The sequence below is a fragment of the Sinocyclocheilus grahami genome, unplaced genomic scaffold, assembly GCF_001515645.1.
Source record: "Sinocyclocheilus grahami isolate Dianchi unplaced genomic scaffold, SAMN03320097.WGS_v1.1 scaffold310.1, whole genome shotgun sequence".
NCBI lineage: Eukaryota > Metazoa > Chordata > Actinopteri > Cypriniformes > Cyprinidae > Sinocyclocheilus > Sinocyclocheilus grahami.
Genome location: NW_015505489.1, coordinates 229,462 through 237,700, shown reverse-complemented (window position 1 = coordinate 237,700; position 8,239 = coordinate 229,462). Strand labels below are relative to the sequence as shown.

The 8,239-nt window shown below is 39.6% G+C and overlaps 1 protein-coding gene across 1 annotated transcript in view; it reads right to left on the bottom strand.

Moving 5' to 3' along the window:
• Positions 1–8,239, bottom strand: part of triob (trio Rho guanine nucleotide exchange factor b) — a 190,259-nt gene that overhangs the window by 108,079 nt on the left and 73,941 nt on the right. The window lies entirely within an intron of this gene.

Genomic DNA, 8,239 nt, shown 5'->3' with positions numbered 1-8,239 from the left:
TATATATATATATATATATATATATATATTTATTTATTAAGGTAAGTTCTTTATTGTCACTGTTCACGAACAAGGAATCTCTCGTGAAGCAACCTCCAGATGCTTACGAACACACAAATGCCCATATACAGATCTATTATTATGCTACTATAGATACATAATATTCATTAATATACACATTACACCATGTAACAGTACAATACAGTACAATAAATAAAAACTACAGAGAGGCATAGAAAGACAACAGATGTACATAAATGTAAAAATGATGTGCAGTGAAGTAGGAAGTGACAAGTGCTGAGGTAGGTAGCTGTCATATTGCACTGTGGTAAATAGAAAATTACAAAGTGAAATTTTGCACAGTAAAGAACTGCACAAAATATAATATGGGAGAGGTGGTTGACGTCTCTCAACATGTTGTGACCTGGATATATTGTCTCTTCTACTTCTGGCACTTCTGGTGGTCAATTCGCAAACAAATAATCTCAAAATTTTCAAATATTTACTGTTTTATTGACCTGGTCAATATTTATCTACAAATATTTAACAATATTTGCCTTATTCATGTATATATATATATATATATATATATATATATAAGGGGTTGGATGACTTCTGATTTTTTTAAATCGACTTTTATGTGATGAAAGATGATGTCATCAATGAACAAATAAGTCTGGAGCTGTGACAAACACCTTGTGCACAGCTATGGCATATGACACAGCGCTGCCCACATAGCTATTGCTCCTACAACAGCTAATTTTTATCAGTTTTTTTGTCTTTGGGTCATTATATATCTCACAGATTTCTGCTCGTTCTAAATCAGATACAGATAAAGTAGCACTGTATGCATATGAATGCATTAGTGAGAGCGATTGCGTGTGAATTAATTCTACTTGGCAGCGTCTCTCTCTACTAGTAGTGAAGCTGTGGGATTTATTTATTAAGAAATATATGCTTGAACTTTTCCGTTTCTAAGCTATTTTATTGAGAAATCACAGAACAGTGTTGACAATACATTTCTGTGCTGAATGATTCTGCGCGTGATGTACGAGCCTAAGTGTGTGCGTTACAGTGCAGCAGCGCATTAGATTAGAACGGCGATTAATTTACCTGTACAATAAGCTGTTTAAAACGTGCATTCTCCTGTTCGATTTCGAGCATCCAGTAATATAATCACACGTCTTGTGGAGCGCTTTCAGAGTATGCATTTATTTGTCATTTTTACTGTTTGGAAACGGAGCGTAAATGTGGAAGTCCTTCAAAGATTTCTTATCCTGTTGCGCCCTCTATAGGACCAGCAACTAGTCGACGTCAAGCTTAAAGCGTCATGGCAGAGCACTGAAGTCGACTAGTCGATTAGTCGTTGCAACCCCTAATATATATATATATATATATATATATATATATTTTACCATACTTTCACAGCACAGCCAAATAAAATGCATATGCATAAATAAATAGGCTATACATCAGCCCAGTAGGTGTTATTCACTGTAAAATGACTATTTTTTGTTATTGAGAATGGAGGTTGGGTTTCACAAAGGCAGGGTTGGATGGGTGAATAATAATGTGAATGTTAATGGGAGGTTAATCTCCACAGGAAGCAGCAACTGCCTTTTTTTCCCCTTTAAACCCACAGGGAAATACCATTACCATATCAAACCCAGCACAGTCCGACTCCACACTCAATACAATGGCACTGTTCACAATAGGGTAGCAGACTGTAAACCACACCATACTGCAACATCTAATCAGTGAATTAAAAAAAATAAAACTACATGATAGCGTGATTAAGATCACTATACTGCAGATTCATATAGATTTCTACACTGTAATAAACAATGGTGTAGATACAATTTTCACTGAGAAATTGCTAGTAAATTCACAAATAATTATAAAGAAACGGCTAGTAACGCATTGGATTACATGTGAACCTTTAAATTAGAAAAACTGAAACAGTATTTTCTTGTAAACAAACTCCAACAATCTTTGTTTCATTTACAACTTTTAAAAAAAATGCTGTAGAAAGCTAACAAGACTATTATAACGATTGTGCTCTTCTTGAACCAATATAAGAGGTAAACAAGACTACAACCTGGTAAATTTAAGCACAGTATCTGGGTCAACATATTGCTATGCAGCTTTAAAGGCCAAGCATATGCAGTGTTTGTCTGAATTTGTTTATTTTCATGAATCTGACGGTCATATCCCAAAATGGAAAGTCATCATTACTAAATCTGTTCCTTGTTCAATTATCTAAGTCACACTTAGACAAACACATAAATAAAAATATTTTGTTGAATGACAATCTTACTGAAATCCATATAGGTGCATGCATGTTTCCACAGAGCTATTGATTTCATTAGCTTTATGGGGGAGTCAGCAGAAGTCAGGCTTGATTGCCCATCATAACACATTATGTCACTGGGCTAAATTGGCCACCACTTCCTGGCGTAAGGTTATGGTTGTCTGCAGAGAGATATAATGACTGGGGCATGTGCAATAGTAGTATACCGGTACTTCATGGGGTGTGTTGTGTGTGTGTGTGTGTGTGTGTGTGTGTGTGTGTGTGTGTGTTTGCTGTGGGATTTATTTATTAAGAAATATATGCTTGAACTTTTCCGTTTCTAAGCTATTTTATTGAGAAATCACAGAACAGTGTTGACAATACATTTCTGTGCTGAATGATTCTGCGCGTGATGTACGAGCCTAAGTGTGTGCGTTACAGTGCAGCAGCGCATTAGATTAGAACGGCGATTAATTTACCTGTACAATAAGCTGTTTAAAACGTGCATTCTCCTGTTCGATTTCGAGCATCCAGTAATATAATCACACGTCTTGTGGAGCGCTTTCAGAGTATGCATTTATTTGTCATTTTTACTGTTTGGAAACGGAGCGTAAATGTGGAAGTCCTTCAAAGATTTCTTATCCTGTTGCGCCCTCTATAGGACCAGCAACTAGTCGACGTCAAGCTTAAAGCGTCATGGCAGAGCACTGAAGTCGACTAGTCGATTAGTCGTTGCAACCCCTAATATATATATATATATATATATATATATATATATATATATATACTTTACCATACTTTCACAGCACAGCCAAATAAAATGCATATGCATAAATAAATAGGCTATACATCAGCCCAGTAGGTGTTATTCACTGTAAAATGACTATTTTTTGTTATTGAGAATGGAGGTTGGGTTTCACAAAGGCAGGGTTGGATGGGTGAATAATAATGTGAATGTTAATGGGAGGTTAATCTCCACAGGAAGCAGCAACTGCCTTTTTTTCCCCTTTAAACCCACAGGGAAATACCATTACCATATCAAACCCAGCACAGTCCGACTCCACACTCAATACAATGGCACTGTTCACAATAGGGTAGCAGACTGTAAACCACACCATACTGCAACATCTAATCAGTGAATTAAAAAAAATAAAACTACATGATAGCGTGATTAAGATCACTATACTGCAGATTCATATAGATTTCTACACTGTAATAAACAATGGTGTAGATACAATTTTCACTGAGAAATTGCTAGTAAATTCACAAATAATTATAAAGAAACGGCTAGTAACGCATTGGATTACATGTGAACCTTTAAATTAGAAAAACTGAAACAGTATTTTCTTGTAAACAAACTCCAACAATCTTTGTTTCATTTACAACTTTTAAAAAAAATGCTGTAGAAAGCTAACAAGACTATTATAACGATTGTGCTCTTCTTGAACCAATATAAGAGGTAAACAAGACTACAACCTGGTAAATTTAAGCACAGTATCTGGGTCAACATATTGCTATGCAGCTTTAAAGGCCAAGCATATGCAGTGTTTGTCTGAATTTGTTTATTTTCATGAATCTGACGGTCATATCCCAAAATGGAAAGTCATCATTACTAAATCTGTTCCTTGTTCAATTATCTAAGTCACACTTAGACAAACACATAAATAAAAATATTTTGTTGAATGACAATCTTACTGAAATCCATATAGGTGCATGCATGTTTCCACAGAGCTATTGATTTCATTAGCTTTATGGGGGAGTCAGCAGAAGTCAGGCTTGATTGCCCATCATAACACATTATGTCACTGGGCTAAATTGGCCACCACTTCCTGGCGTAAGGTTATGGTTGTCTGCAGGGAGATATAATGACTGGGGCATGTGCAATAGTAGTATACCGGTACTTCATGGGGTGTGTTGTGTGTGTGTGTGTGTGTGTGTGTGTGTGTGTGTGTGTGTGTTTTATTCCCCCATGTCAATGACCTCATCACAATCCAATATCCGCATAACCTTTACACTGTTTGTATGCGAGTGAGCTTCTTATATACTTATACTTCTTCAGTGAACTCATCCACTAGCCACATAAAACCATTATATGCATATGCTATATATACTGTACATGTGTGTGTGGGTATGTGTTCTATTTCTGCAACTCATTTACATTTAGCTTACACATGTTTTCAGTGGCCCTAATACAACATGAACCACACATCCCTTTGCAGGTACTGAGTTAAAATGTTTTGAGCCATGATCCATCAGTAACACGAACTTCTATGGTGATCATCCATCAGCATCTGATTAGTACTTACACTGAGACAGCATTTTTGTCCAGAAAAATCTGAGCTTTTTGAAAATGCTGTTTTTGCATAGTGTAACTGGTATCAGGGTATTCTGAAAATGTTTAGTCATGCACTGGAAGACACACACACACACATATACATTATATATATATATATATATATATATATACATATACATACATACATACATGTAATTAGGTAAAATTAGGTAAAGCTACACAATTTCTGAACATTATATCACAACCAAATTTAATTGAGTTCAGTCCACTTATGTAAAACTGAAGTTTACTTAAGTTATGTTGGGACTACATTAATCATTTTTGTTGCATTATCTGAAACTGCATGAATAGATTTTTAGTTTCCAGCATCCTTTGCATAAGACTATATTGGGACAATAAATATTGAAATTAAGTTGTGCATTTTTGAGTAAAAGCAAAGATCTTTTAGTGTTTATTGTTCAATTATGTTGGACATTTACTGTAAAAGAGCTTGTGGTTAGGATTGTTAAACAAGGATTATGGTGTTCATTGCTCCATTCAGTGAACATAGCTGTGTAAACCCTTACCTTTAAAAAGTAAAAAACAAATAAATAAATAATAATGATATGTACATATTTACTTTAATAATTTTGCTCAACTTAAGTGGATTTACATAATTCAATGAGGCAGTCAAGTGAACCATTCAACCGAACCAAACTGGTGGTTGTGTATTACAAACAAACACACGACGAAGAAGATGAAGAATCACAGCCTTTTAATAATTCACATGGTAAGTTCAAACACATGTAGCAGTCCAACACAACGTAAACTCAGACAAGACCTGACCATCAAACACAAAGAGAACTGAACTTAAGTAGAGGAGATAACGACACACACTTTAATGTAATGCCTAAATCAAATAAATAGCCATAACAACAAATGAACTAAGGCAAAGAGTGATGAAACACAAAGAGTCCAAACTAAGAGAAACCATGACAATATACCACCTCCCAGAAGGTGCGACCTCGCGCCATGATATGGCGAAGGGATGGCAAATAGGAGCAGGTTGAGGGATGGCGCAAACAGGCAGAGGGATGCAGGAGGAGGCATTGTAGGAGGACGGACAATCGGGAAGAGGCATGAACAAAAGGTCCAGGGAGGTGATGATGGTGGTGAGAGCCAGGGAGGAGCCTTGAGCAGGAGAGGACAGGTGGAGACCCAGGCAACAGCCTGGACTGCGCTCCATGGCGGAGTTGATAGAGGGAGGAGTCAAGGTGTGATGCGAACAAACGGCGCCATGGGGACGAACAGAGGCGACGATGGCGATGGAGGTGGAGCCCACTGCACAGACAGAGAGCCGAGGAGGTGGAGCGACGCTGAGGATTCAGGCGGCCACAACGGATCCGTAGTAACGACCAACCAACATGTAGGTGGGGATCCGGAGGCCAGAGGGCGAGCTGGAGTGACCAAGGAAGGAGGCGGAGCCTGAGGGAGGACGGAGTGGGCCGTAGCCGAAGGGGTGGAGGGCCGGAGAGAAGTAGATGGCCCGCAAGTCCGCAGCGGAGGTGAGGCCGAATGACAGATGGTCCATGCTGGAATTGAGAGTGGGAGGAGTGTAGGTGCAGGAGTCTTGACGGCGGGACGAGGTGGAGTGGATCCATCCGAGACTGGATGCGGAACCACAGGCTCCTCAGATCCAGGAGGTGAAGACTCCTGGCAGGCCCGAGATGGAGCCCCACCACTGAGAGGAGGAGGTGAAACAGAAGGACTGACGGGGGATGGAGATGACTGGACAGCAGGATTGGCTGAGGGCTGAGGAGACTTGAGGAATGCACAAATTCCAATAAAAAATAAAAGGTCTCTCAAATTGGTCTGGAGAGGAGGCAGGAGAGGGAGGCAGGGCAGGACCAGCGATTCAGACAGATGAGCAGAATCAGGCGGGCTCAGGGGAAACAAAGTCTCAAACTCTCCAAAAGCAAAAGCAATGTCAGTGTCCAGTAGACACTCATTTGTTGTTGGTGTCAGGCTCGGTTACTCCTCCTGACGATGGCTCTGATGTCGCAGCTGAGGCGTTCACTCGGTCTGCGGTAGGCTCAGGCTGTTGCTCCTCGCAGCAGAGTGGTGACTAGTTGGGCATTGAGTTGGGAGTGGGGCTAGCGACATCATCCGTGAGGCTGATGGTGAAGGCTGATTCACAAGAGTTCAGCACCCACTCCACATAGGTGGCAAAGCTCCCTCGAGGACCCTCCCTGGACAACTGTACTCGTGTGGAGGTGTTCAGGTTGGTGTGCAGAAACGAGCAAAGGCAGTCGTCCGGGAAGATGGCAAGACCCAGGAATTCATCCATATGCTAAATGAGGGAGCAATCTCCCTGCTCAAGGCACAGGAGGCGTACAAAAGGGAGGTCCACAGTGACAAAAAACAACAGGAAAATATAGCCCTCACCAAAAAAAACCACAAATATCGCCGCAACTCACTGATTAGGTCGGGTCTTTTGTCATGGGTTGTGTGGTACAAACAAACACAAGCTGTTTTAAAGGCACAGTGTCTGATGTGTCTATGAAAAACATTTGACTGTCCTCTAAAAGTCTGGGGCAGTGTTTGTTTCATACATAACTTATATAAACAAGTAACTTGTACAAATAATAATAAGCTTTGCCAGTGCTTCCTAAATTAACTGGTCTGCCAAGCGTGAAATACAAGTTGTCAATCAACCCTGGGGTCCAGTAATGCATTATTAATGACAAAACTGAATTTGAACACCATCACTGCACAGCTCAACAAAAAAAGCAATACTGGAGCTACACACAGGGAAGTGTCACACCACTCTCCTTAGTAGAGCAAGAGGTGTTTTATGCTCAGAAGTCAGCTTTTCTACCCAATAGCCATACATTTCAACCAGGTCAATTACTCAGACAGCTGTGCCAAGAGTAAAAGACGCTGTTAATATTCAGTTCACAGATGGAATTGCAAATCGTGGACAGATGATATCCTGGTGCTGGACAAGTGTGTGAACTTGACAAGCATTCAATGACATGGCTACACATGGTGCATGCAATGAATAAAAGGTGTGGTGCAGCCTAGCAGTTAATTATCTCGATTGATAACCAAAATGTTGCAGTTTTGAATCCCACAAAGTGGATCCGAATAGCTGACAAAGTTAAACTATTTAAATGTGGACCCTGTTTCCACTTACCTTTCAAAGTGCAGCCAGTGATTTAAATGATGTATTGTACTGGGATGAAAATCCACACCAAGATACAAGAAGTTCATTTAAGGCATTACCACATTCAGAGAACAAAAATTATATATCAAAAACCTACAAAATGGTATAGAATAGTGTGAGTATTCGAAAATGACTAATATGTGTACATGCGCCACATCTTTGCTACAAAGAAACCTCATAAGTTTACCATTTTGTGATGCTATTTGCAACTTGTTTTTCATTTTCAAAACATTTCATGTTTTGGTTAAGAAGTGTGTTAAAGCAGTGGCAGGTCATGCAAAAAATAAACATTATATGTCAGGGGTAGGCAAGTTCGGTCCTAGAGAGCCGCAGTCCTGCAGAGTTCAGCTCCTACCCTAATCAAACACACCTGAACGAGCTAATAAATGTCTTCAGGATTACTAAGGCTATAGGCAGGTGAGGTTTTTTTCAGGGTTGGAGCTGAACT